The following is a 12,419-nucleotide window of genomic DNA, read 5'->3' as shown; positions in this document are numbered from 1 at the left end:
ACAGGAAAAGCAAGGGGATGGCCAGGGGATTCAAGTCTGTTCTGTGGATGAGTAGCTGTCTCCTATAGTGTAGTCAACATAAAATGCAATTTCAAAAATAAAACCTGAAAATAAGGGATGGGGGTCGTTAAGTACCACTAACATGCATTTACATTGACCCTAACTTGGAACTTGAAAAAGTCACATTTACAACTATAAACGAAAAACATTTATTTGCAATTTTCTGTAGTCTGAAAAAGAAGACAAAGGGAAACAAATGTGAGAAGAAAATGATAAGATTGTGAAAAACTATGTATGCTTTGAAGGCTAGTCTGGTCTCAAAGGCTTTACCTTGGGCTTGGTGGTAGGGATTCCACGCCATACTCCACCCTGTAGTGTGATAGGCACTTTGATGGGAGTATTCCTACTAGATTCTCCTTGACCTATTGAGGGTATTAATCCCAAACTCTCACAAGACACTACCCATCAAGCTTACAACCTCTGTTTACTTGGTTATTCTACTGACAAGCTAAGTTGCCAGTTTGAGTTTGAAGAATTGGTTCGTTGGTACGACAAAAAATGGAAAGGGGGTTTGGTATTAATCCCAAACTCTCACAAGACACTACCCATCAAGCTTACAACCTCTGTTTACTTGGTTATTCTACTGACAAGCTAAGTTGCCAGTTTGAGTTTGAAGAATTGGTTCGTTGGTACGACAAAAAATGGAAAGGGGGTTTGGGTTTGTTTGTAGAAAAACATGTAAGAATTATATATACATTACATACATACATATTTATGCAACCTAGAAGCATGAGTTAAGATTACAATGTCACATAGTGTCATGTCCCTTATTTATAAGCTTTCATAATAAATAAAATAATAATAGAATAATGTAATGTCCCCTTTTTAGCATTCATAGCATGATGTTGTCGTTAGCCTATTTCCCCACAGTCCCGTAGGCTAACCAGGACATTAAAGGGGCTTAGAGGCCATTTGGCCTAGATAGTTTCAGTTGCAGGTCTTTCTGAGGGGTTTTGAGGCAACTTTGGGCTTACTTACTATTTATAGTAAGTCATCTTGGACATGGGCGGACATCCAGTGGCAACGGTATGTTGATGGTAATTGTTTAAAATCGACAAGAAGACTTGTTTATCATTGATAAGATTTGTTATGCATTGATAAAGCTATTTTATAAAGTTAAATTTAAATATTTAACTTTATTAATGCATAGACTATAGTTTGTAGGAAATATTTAAATTAAAAGAGTCCCCTTTATTTTATAACACATTGGAGACATAAGTTACATAAAGGGAGTTATGTTTTATCCCACATTGAGAAAACGAAGGATGGAGCTCTTGTGAGAACACTATAAAAGAAATGGAAGAGCTTTTTTTAAGCATGCTTGGAAATATCAAAGAAATTGGGAAATTGTCTGGAGATTATGTCTCAATAGTTTGAAGGACGAAATCCCTTCAAGTTGGAAATCTTGATGCCATTGAAAGATATGGTCTTGAGATTCAACATGGTAGCAGTCCGAAAAAGTAGAACCGAAAAAGCAGTCCGAAAAAGCAGAACTGAAAAAGCAGATTGAAAAAGCAGTCCGTAAAAGCAGTTTAAAAAACAGATTCGAAAAAGCAGTTCGAAAAAGCAAATCGGAAAAGCAAAGCAGAAGGGGCAGCATTGAAGAAAATTATTACAGCTATCTACAACCAGGTTCCTTTATTAGTATTGCTTTTTAGGTATTATAAGTTTCAGCTGTCAGTGTGCATTATACCAGCATTATCATTTTGTAATCCATGTAAATGCCAAAAGTCTTGGCCCTATTTCATGAGCATTGCATTAGAAATTTCATTGCAATTAAGAAGATAATAGTTGCTGGTGTCATTTAAGCAATTCAATATCGTTATTTATTAGCTAGTTAGTTTGCATACCAACTGTTTGTAAAAATGCTAGTTGGCTGTAGGTGTTCATTTCTCATGCTTAGATCATATATATGCACTGAATATTGTCAAAATTAGTAGCACACTCATGTTAGGTCATTGTGTAGTCCATTTGGAGTCTTCTAGCACAAGATTCTCATTGATGCAAATTGAAGAAAGAGTCATTTAAATCCAGTTGAAATACTATATCAGTCATACGTCCCTTGCATGTGAATTGTTTGATGAAATTCCTTGAGCTTTCATCAGCGTTTTTGAGAGCAGATTTGAGGAGGGTCATTACAAATAAATAATAACATGATAAAATTTATTATTATATTGTAAATATAACAAAATTATGAAATTGAATTATAAAAATAAATAATTAACAATTCAAATGTATAACTTGACATTATAAATTTTATTATTAATATAATAACACAATATAATCTGAATATAGTAATATTATGATACAAATTATATCAAGCATGAATATCTAGAAATAATCAATATTTCCTTTAACTATAATACTGACAGCAAATAATATTTTGTATACAATAGAGACTTATATTGGCAAATGCTAAATACCAAACAATGTACAAAGGCCATCTAAGAAGACACTATGCCTAAAAGGCATTAATTGAATAAGAGGTATAATTAATTTGATAAATAAAATAAATATAATCTCGAGCCATAGTCGATAACGAAGGAGTCATCGAAAGTAAAGTAAACTCAATCCTCACAAGGGCTAAGTTACCTGGCATAGTCAATGGTTAAATGAACCAAATCTTTAAATTGACAATTTACAATGGTTTAGGATGTAACAGATTATTATACGATTAACAATGATTGTTGAAGCCTAATGAAAGTTGCGATTAGTTTACCAATAGACACACCACCTTGGTTATTCAAAGACACCTGCTTGTCGTAAAAGGGTTATTATACAGAACAATGGTCACTAAATAAGGATACATGGAAGAATATAGATTCAAGCAATGAACGAGAAAGATGAGGGGTAGATTGACCAAAGGTGACAAATGCATACACTGGCTCAGGAGTGTCATCAAACAAAAAATTAGTAAGAAAAAGGATAGTCAATGCTGAATTGAGAGAGATAACTCAAACCAATCCACATAGTGATATAACTCATCAGATAACAACTTTAGAAACGTGAAAGACACCAAAAGGAAGGGAAGTTTCCAAGGTGCGATGAGAAATCAATAGCCAAAGAACTAGTATCAAGTATGAGATCGTTGAATAGGAAATGGAATAAGAAGTGTACATAAGTCATTATTTCCTACTATTTACGCACAAGGAATCATAAATATTAACAATGATGCTAGATGATTGGACTGTAGATATGAATGAATTGAGAGAGGGATCAATTAAGGATATGAGGTAACTTGGATACCAAATGGTGAAGAACATGATTAAAATCATCTCGAATCTTAAAGTGTTAAAACCATCTCACCCATGATGCACTCTTAGAATATCAATGATCAAGTATTTGTTATTATAATCTCAAAATAAGCTTATTATTGACTTTGTTTTTAGTGGGCATAGTGTTATAGAAGGAAATGGTAATCAGAAATATGAAGGACTTTGTCATGATAAAAAGAATATTGAGGAGACAGTTGCATAATTCAAGAGCCTAAACTAGAAAGTAGCAAGGAACTTACAATATAATTTATATTGGTATAAGCATTTGAAGGATGACTTGCACACTATTAGCCCACCATATTGTTAACGGTTAACAAGTAAATTCAAGTGAAAGTTACATTTTAGAGAAAGTAGAGAAAGAGTATAACAAAAGTCATCCTTTTATAATGTCTTATCCATACATCATTGATAGATAAGAGAAGATAAATTTATTAATTTCCAACAAGAGGCCACAAAAAGGGTCTAAGATACTAAAAGCATACAAACAAGCAGACTAACAACAACAGGATCACCAAACGGTGTCCGAGAAAGAGTAGAGCAAAAGAAAACAAGAAGGTGAAAGAGAAGCCAGAGCAAGAATAAGAACAAGAACCACTGCCAAGGCAAGGACTAGAGATCCTTCCTTGGTGCAAAGAAGTCCAAAACAAAAGGGTAAGGCCCAGGGCAGCCAAGAATCCTAGTGTATCTTTGAGTACTCCCAGAGGGGTGATGTTGTCGAGATAGCCCGCTGCAAGGTCTCATGGATCTGGAATGAGCGATGTAGAATTGTCGACCAGACACTTCACACCCCGAGCAAGAAGTAGGGGCAAGAAGAAGGCATTGATAAGCTGATTTGAGGCCTGGCTTTGGGGGAAAAAGAAGCTCCAGAGTATGGTCACAAAGTTGCATGGTCTCCCAAATGTAAAGCACAAGACATCTTTGGTCTGTATAATTGAAGAAGGTGGAGATAGACTAACAATCTCTGAATAAGCAATAGTATTTCCCTCTAATCTCATAGTAGGCGGGGCATCGATGAAGGAAGTGGGTCTTAGTCTCCACCTCAGCCAAGGTACATAACCCATAAAGCAGGTCCTTATCAATGTGATGAGCGGTTTGGATTTGAAGCTTGTGAGAACCAACCTGAAAGGAACCCAGGGAGATACGCAAAATGTGGCTCTATCACCGTGACAAATAACCTGGGTGTGCAATAATCCCATCTTGAATATCCAAAAACTGCTCAATGTAGAAGGCCATTTGTGGATGTAACCCCCATAGGGGATTACTCCAAGTCATGACAATATACCGCCTATAAATGTCAAGTCCGACATGCCCATTCAGCTCTTGCCGAGAAGGAAAGAGGTGAGCAGGAGCATCCAACGCCCCAATCCCAATCAAATCCATCAAAGTAGTGGCTTGATCGTACCAACAATGAACTCTGGTGGTAGTGTCAGTGTCGGCAATAGTAACTGAAGACCAATAGGCCAGATAAGAGTAGTGGTGTTGACACCGCTGAGTCCGCATAGCCACAAAGATGGCGGAGAAACCAAATCAAATCAAAGATAGCCCCTAGCCTGATGGGGAGGGCCCTAAACTCAACAAGAATAATATTGTGGAGTGGACCGATGGCACTTGATAATCCATCAACAGAGAAGACTCAGAACCCGCTCGATCAAGGCCCAATTCAAATCAAGGAGGGAGGGGTCCCACACCACAAATCCATAGAAAATAGTCGGTCTAACTAAGGAGTCAAGGAGGAACAACTTAGACGTAGTATCTTGAAATTGATGTCTGAAGCGCTGTCTCTCCAACATGGAAAGGGAACCCATCCCTTTACCGATCCTGGGCTGAATGACCGGTATCAAGTTGAAGCAAGGCCACAGAACTTAACCTTGAGGTAAGTATAAGAGGAAGTAATCTCAACCTCTTAACCTTGAAAGTGAAAATATAAATGCAAAGTCTTCAAGCAATTGAAGACCATGACTCGAGTCTTGCTTAGGTTCACAACAAGCTAACGTAAGTCGCAAAAGGATGCAAGCCCATCAAGAAGCCTCTAAAGACCCTCCAGAGAGGCCATAAGAATCACATTGTCAACGAAGAGAAGGATTGAGATTATAGCATGACGCAAGTAACATCAATTAATAGGGTGCGAAGAGTTCCTGAAAAAGGCCTTGAGCTCATCGATGTAGATGTTGAATAAGGTGGGCAAGAGAGGGCAACCCTATGTCATGTCAATGGTGCTCAGAATAGGATTGAAGAAACCCTCAGGAGTCCTGAATCTTCCCTCAATAGCCTCATAGAGCCTCATAATAGCAGTCAATAACATCTAAAAAATCCCAATATCTCAAAGTCTCTGGAAGAGGGCCACTTGTGGGTGGAATCAAAGGCCCTATGAAGTTCCACAAAACAACAACCTTTCGCCGAGCGGTGCCGAGCCTCCTCAATAATAGCACGTAGAGTCAAAATATGGTCCATAATCTATACGAAATCTAGCCTGGCCCCGAGCATGTCTCTTGTCAAGTACACTAGATAATGCTATGGCATAAAGTTTGGGAAAGGTGTGCCTGATCTTGATGGTTTTGTAGTTGTTGGGGTCGGAAGTCACACCAAACTTATGTATTGGATAGATCACGTGCCTCGACCAAGAATCAGGGGAACTAGTGCAAACCACCCTATTAAAGAGTGAGAAGGAGCCCAAGGTTTGGATGCTGAGCTTGAAGAACTTAGCCTAGAACCATTCCTCATCCACCGCCCTACTGCATCCCATTGATTTGACGCCCTTGTGAATGTTGGAGGTAGTGAAAATGTGGCAATGGGAAAGGGGTTGAGGCAAATAGAAAGCTGGCCAGGAATATCATAAAGCACAGAGGTACGAGAGATGAATGCAGGGGAACAAGGTGTACTAGAAAAGCTTGGGGTTGTAGATAAGTATGTTACAAAAGGATATACTCTGAGAAGCAATGAATAACCGCTTCTTATGCCTAAGTAAGCGGTGTTAAGAGAGACACATGGGTGTAGAAAGGGGAGCTAGCAACAAAGGCCGAGTGTAAAGAGCGGTAAAAGTTTTTATTGTCATCATCATACCACTGGTTCATAGGGCAGGTATTATGACATTTGGGGCCAAGGGAGGTCAAAGTAGTCAGTGTGGGATGGAGAGGAGAGCCGACTCCCAAATCGCTGTGGCCAATAACTTGAACATGGAAGACACTTGGCTAGAGTTTGTGAAGCGGTCATGGGGGAGGAGACATTTGAGATGGATGATGAAGAGGTCCTAGTCACTCTCTAGGAAGAGGAAAAGGGTGCAGGGGCAAGGCACAATGGGTGGGGGGTAGGCAAGAGGGGATGGAGAGTGGGGAGGGGGGAAATGAATCGCGAGGCTAAGGAGGGCATGATTAGCCAATGGGAGGTGAAAAGTAGTGAAATTACAGATGGAGGGAATGAAGGAGGCACAGGTAATCATGTAGTCCACCATGCTAGCACCACCACATTGAGGTTCAAAATTACGAGCCCAAAAGAATCACAAAGTTGAAGAAGGTGGCGACCATAACTAGAGAGAGGCCCCCAACAATTCTCAGAGGTATGCTGCATGCTGGTAGGATCTATCTCCAAAATGCAGGTAAGGTCGGATTTGCGTTAATGAAGATGAGTTTTTAGGTCCCTAGTACGCGCATTGAAGTCTCCCAAGATAATGATATCAGCCATAGCCGAAAACTTAGAGATGCACTTGTGCATGTCCATAAAGGGGTCCCCCTCCCTGGTCCTGTGAATGGCATACAACCAAGAGATCGGTGGAAAGTAGAAGACAACCATGAAGATATCACTATGATGGGGACTTGCACTATTAATACGGATCCACAAGAATCTAGCATAGGTGTCAGAGTGAACAATTGAGATAGAGATGAAGAGACCATCTTTGGCTAAACAAGCAACGCCACCAAAATTACAAACATTCCCAGAAGCATAAGCCTCATCTCTACAAATAAACAACTACTGGTAGCCAATAGATCCAGGAAGAGGACAGACAGGGCTCTCATGAGTCTCTAACAACCAAAATGTTTGTAGATCCCACCACATCCTAGAAAAGACCAGGCAAGGACCATAAAGAGCCATTCACATTGCAATAGTTAACAAGAAGAGAGAAGAAGAGGACTTACTCTTGCTCAACTACTGGTGGGACTGTCATTTGGCCACGTGGGTTGGTCTCAGTTCCCAACCACTAGGAGACGAGTCGCAAATCACCACTTTGAGGTTCCTAATCATTGCCCATTTACCGTTGTGTTTAGCCTTAGCAACAAGGCCCTTGGCCTGTTTCAACTCTGTCACTTGTGATCTCATGACATCCTTATTGAGGAAAATCTTAGTGGAAAGAGAAAATAACTTCCTTTTCGCCCTAAAAGCTTGTACTCTATTAGATAGAGAGAGGAATCAGAGGTAGAGGTTATTATTTGGATTGAACCAACATTTATCCAATGTGATATCGGAGACGCCAAGTCGATCACAAAGAAATGAGTTACCGACTAAAGTGGGGTCCACCAAGGAAGCAAGAAGCCCCTTAACTCGCAAATTAAGTTCCCGAGCACACCTTACTCGTTCATTGTTAATCTTCCCTTGAACCAACTTTTTGACACCCAAAAGAGGTGCAACCTGTAATGTCCCCTTTTTAGCATTCATAGCATGATGTTGTCGTTAGCCTATTTCCCCACGGTCCCGTAGGCTAACCAAGACATTAAAGGGGCTTAGAGGCCATTTGGCCTAGATAGTTTCAGTTGCAGGTCTTTCTGAGGGGTTTTGAGACAACTTTGGGCATACTTACTATTTATAGTAAGTCATCTTGGACATGGGGGGACATCCAGTGGCAACGGTATGTTGATGGTAATTGTTTAAAATCGACAATAAGACTTGTTTATCATTGATAAGATTTGTTATGCATTGATAAAGCTATTTTATAAAGTTAAATTTAAATATTTAACTTTATTCATGCATAGACTATAGTTTGTGGGAAATATTTAAATTAAAAGTCCCCTTTATTTTATAACACATTGGAGACATAAGTTACATAAAGGGAGTTATGTTTTATCCCACATTGAGAAAACGGAGGATGAAGCTCTTGTGAGAACACTATAAAAGAAATGGAAGAGCTTCTTTTAAGCATGCTTGGAAATATCAAAGAAATTGGAAAATTGTCTGGAGATTATGTCTCAATAGTTTGGAGGACGAAATCCCTTCAAGCTGAAAATTTTGATGCCATTGAAAGATATGGTTTTGAGATTCAACATAGTAGCAGTCCGAAAAAGCGGAACCAAAAAAGAAGGCTGAAAAAGCGGGTACGAAAAAGTAGTTCGAAAAAAGTGGAACCGAAAAAGTAGGCTGAAAAAGCGAGTATGAAAAAGCAGTCCGAAAAAGCAAAACCGAAAAAGCAGTTCGAAAAAGCAAAGCAGATTACAGCCATCTACAATCAGGTTCTTTTGTTAGTATTGTTTTTAGGGTGTTATAAGCTTTCAGCTGTAAGTGTGCATTATACCAGCATTATCATTTTGTAATCCATGTAAATGCCAAAGTCTTGGCCATATTTCATGAGCATTGTAATTTTCATTGCAATTAAGAAGATAATAGTTGCTGGTGTCATTTAAGCAATTTAATATCATTATTTATCAGCTAGTTAGTTTGCATACCAACTGTTTGTAAAAATGCCAGTTGGCTGTAGGTGTTCATTTCTCATGCTTAGATCATATATATGCACTGAATATTGTCAAATTTAGTAGCACACTCATGTTAGGTCATTTGTGTAGTCCATTGTAGTCTTCTAGCACAAGATTTTCATTGATGCAAATTGTAAAAAGGTCATTTGAAGCTGGCTGAAATACTATATCAGTCATACGTCCCTTGCATGTGAATTGTTTGATGAAATTCCTTGAGCTTGCATCAGCATTTTTTTGAGGGCAGATTAGGGGTGGGTTATTACACAACCCTAGTATTGTTACACAAGGAAGCCCACGTTTTAACTTTTTGCTCAGTTTTAGTTAGCAAGGAGGAATGCTGAGCCACAATTTCAGTTTGCTTGTCCTTCATGGTGTCTAATTCTCCCGATTGCCTAATGATCGAGACTAAGTCAACTTGATCCCTGTTGTTTCAGTGGTGAAAGTGGTAGAGAAGCTTCTCAAAAGAGCTTGATTAGAATTTGTCTGTAATTTGAGCATTGAGATTTTCTTTGTGAGAGTCGCCACAACATCTTTCAGTCTGCTTTTTAGTTTCAAGCTTCAACAGACGTTCGACAAGCCTTTGATAAGTTAGGGACAGAGGTGGCAGAGAAGGGGGAGCCTCGGCAGAAGTCGACATATTGGATGAAGCAGACAACAAACCACAAATCCTTTCCAAGAAATAAAAAATGGTGAAGCCGCACTAGAAGGAGAGCAATGCACAATAATGCACAGAAAAGACTAGCTTGCCACAACATCCAATAGCAGAGTGAAAAGACCTTGCAAAAAGCAGAAAGGTTACGAGCAAAAATGATTGAAGCAAACAAACAGGGAGCTGGAATGACAAACGTCTGCCAGGAAAGATTAAGTGACGATAATGCAAAGCACATCCAAAATGTTGGAGAAGAGGAGGCATGCATGCGTGCAACTTCATCCAGCAACACATAGGAACCCTCAATTGCTCGCGACCTAGAAAAGATCGAAAAGAACACAACAAAACAAGAGTTGGCACCAAACGCAGGAGCCAGTGCACGAGAAAGAAAAGGAAAACCAGGTGGGAAGACACAAGAGCCACTGCCAAAAAGAACGCAAGAACACCAGGCTAGACAAAATGAGAGGGAAAATGTAATACAAGAGGTTCAACAACCCCAATAACAAGCATGAATGGTGCGTGCGCAAGCAAAACAAATCAATCGTGTCGTGTTAGCAAGTTTCATCAAAATTGTTGTGTAGGTCATCATCAATGAAATTCTGAAAGTCTAGGGTTTAGTCATCAAAATTGTCGTGTAAGCAAGTTTTCCACATAAGAAAATTCCTTGCTTAGGAAAAGTTCGTCATGCAAGAAAATCCACATCGGGAAAATTCGCATAGGAGCAAATTTTTATTAGATTTCTTATGTCTTTAATCAAAAGGACAATTAAAGTATGCATTACATTCCATGTGATTGATTATACAAGTTGATTGTTACTATGATAGGATATTTGTGAATTAGTATCCATAAGGGATTTTATGGTATTTGATGGAATTTAATTGGCGAGATAACAACCTCAAATCTCCTTGACCGAATTGGGGATATTGTAGTGCTATCCAAGCATGATCCTACCATCCTGCAGGGTAAATGATAAAAATGGAATCATTGTATAAGAGAGGATTAAAGGAATAACTATCACTTAGTCACAAAAGAAAGGGCACCAACATTTAGCATCAAATGACATTTGGCAAGTCTCAATTCTAGGAAAGAAGACACATATTGTTGTGGTGATAGAAACTCAGAGCAATATGAAGGAATGAAAGCATATGAAACATATTGGTATCATTTAAGGAAGATGTGATAAAATAAGTATGACTTGTGTACAAGATTTAAAGAGGGCATTTGTGATGAATGTTGAGATTCCTAAAGGGAATCTAGAGACCCAAGATATTTTTTGTAGAGGCATTTTTGAATGTCGAGCACAAAGGGCATTCATGGTGAATGTTGACCATAGAGGGCATTGTTGAATGTCGGTCACAGTGGGCATTCATGTGAATGTCAGCAAGAGGTCATTCTTGAATGTCGGTCACAAAGGGCATTCTCGGCGAATTTGGGCTATAGAGGTGTTCTTAGTGAACACCGCGATGCATGGTAGAGGGTGCTCTTAGTGAGTGTCACCATTGTTGGTGGAGGGCATTCTTAATGAATGCCACCATTATTGGTAGAGGGCATTCTTAGTGAGTATCACCATGCTTGGCAGAGGACATTCTTAGTGAGTGCAACCATTCTGGGCCGAGGGTGTTCTTAGTGAGCACTGCCATTCTTGGCAAAGGGTGTTCTTAGCGAGAATCGCCATTTTTGGCAAAAGACGTTCTTAGTGAGCGTTGCCACTCATGGAAAATGACATTCTTTTAGAATGTTGCCATTATTGGCAGAGGGCATTTTTGGAGATTCTATATCCCAGTTGCTTATTTATAAGAGTTGAGCAACACCTATCAGAGGAGAAGAAAGTGTTACAACAAATCAAGATAAGTTTTATTTGAATTGTTTTTATTTTGAATATTAGGATAAAATATTTCAAGTTGATAAGTTTATACTCGTGAATGTATTCTAGTTCTAACCTTAAGTTGAAATTGCCATTTCAGGACTGCTCAATTGGATGTTGGGTTACATATCAGTATACCCTTACATTGACGGTTTTGCATTGCTTGAGGATAAGCCATTTGAGGAAGGGCGAACTGTCATGTCCCCATATTTATAAGATTTAATAATAAATAAATCAATAATAGAATAAATAATAATATAATTTATTATTATATATTATAAATGTAATAGAAATATGAAATTGAATTATAAAAGTAAATAGTTAACAATTCAAATGTATAAGTTGGCTTTATGAATTTTATTATTAATATAATAACATAATATACTTTTGAATATAGTGATATTATAATACAAATTATTATAAGCACGATTATCTAGAAATAATCAATATTTCCTTTAACTATAGTATTGGGTGCAAATAATATTGACAGACTATATTGGCAAATGCTAAATACCAAACGATGTATGAAGACGATCTAAGAAGATACTATGCCTCAAAGGCATTAACCGAATAAGTGGTATAATGAGCCATAGTTGATAACAAAAGTGTCATTGAAAGTAAAGTAGAATTAATCCTCACAACAGCTAAGTTGCCTAGCATAGTCAATGATTAAATGAATCAAATCTTTAAATCGACAATTTACAATGGTTAAGGATGTAATAGATTGTTATACAATCAACAATTATTGATGAAATCCAATGAAAGTTGCAATTAGTATACCAATAGACACACCTTGGTTATTCAAGGACACTCGCTTGCCGTAAAAGGGTACTTATAAAGGTGATCATTAAATAGGGATACATGGAAGAATATGGTTTCAAGCAATGAACAAGAAA

At 38.3% G+C, this 12,419-nt stretch overlaps 1 protein-coding gene across 5 annotated transcripts in view; it reads left to right on the top strand.

The window, feature by feature from the left end:
- Positions 1-12,419, top strand: part of LOC149576301 (3-hydroxyisobutyryl-CoA hydrolase-like protein 3, mitochondrial) — a 136,594-nt gene that overhangs the window by 56,139 nt on the left and 68,036 nt on the right. The gene's annotated exons all lie outside the window — the stretch shown is intronic.

Source organism: Cupressus sempervirens, chromosome 1 (genome assembly GCF_028749045.1).
Source record: "Cupressus sempervirens isolate cs-2001-9-10 chromosome 1, ASM2874904v1, whole genome shotgun sequence".
Lineage (NCBI taxonomy): Eukaryota > Viridiplantae > Streptophyta > Pinopsida > Cupressales > Cupressaceae > Cupressus > Cupressus sempervirens.
Note: the sequence above shows the minus strand (reverse complement) of the source record. Positions and strands in the feature narration are given on the sequence as shown.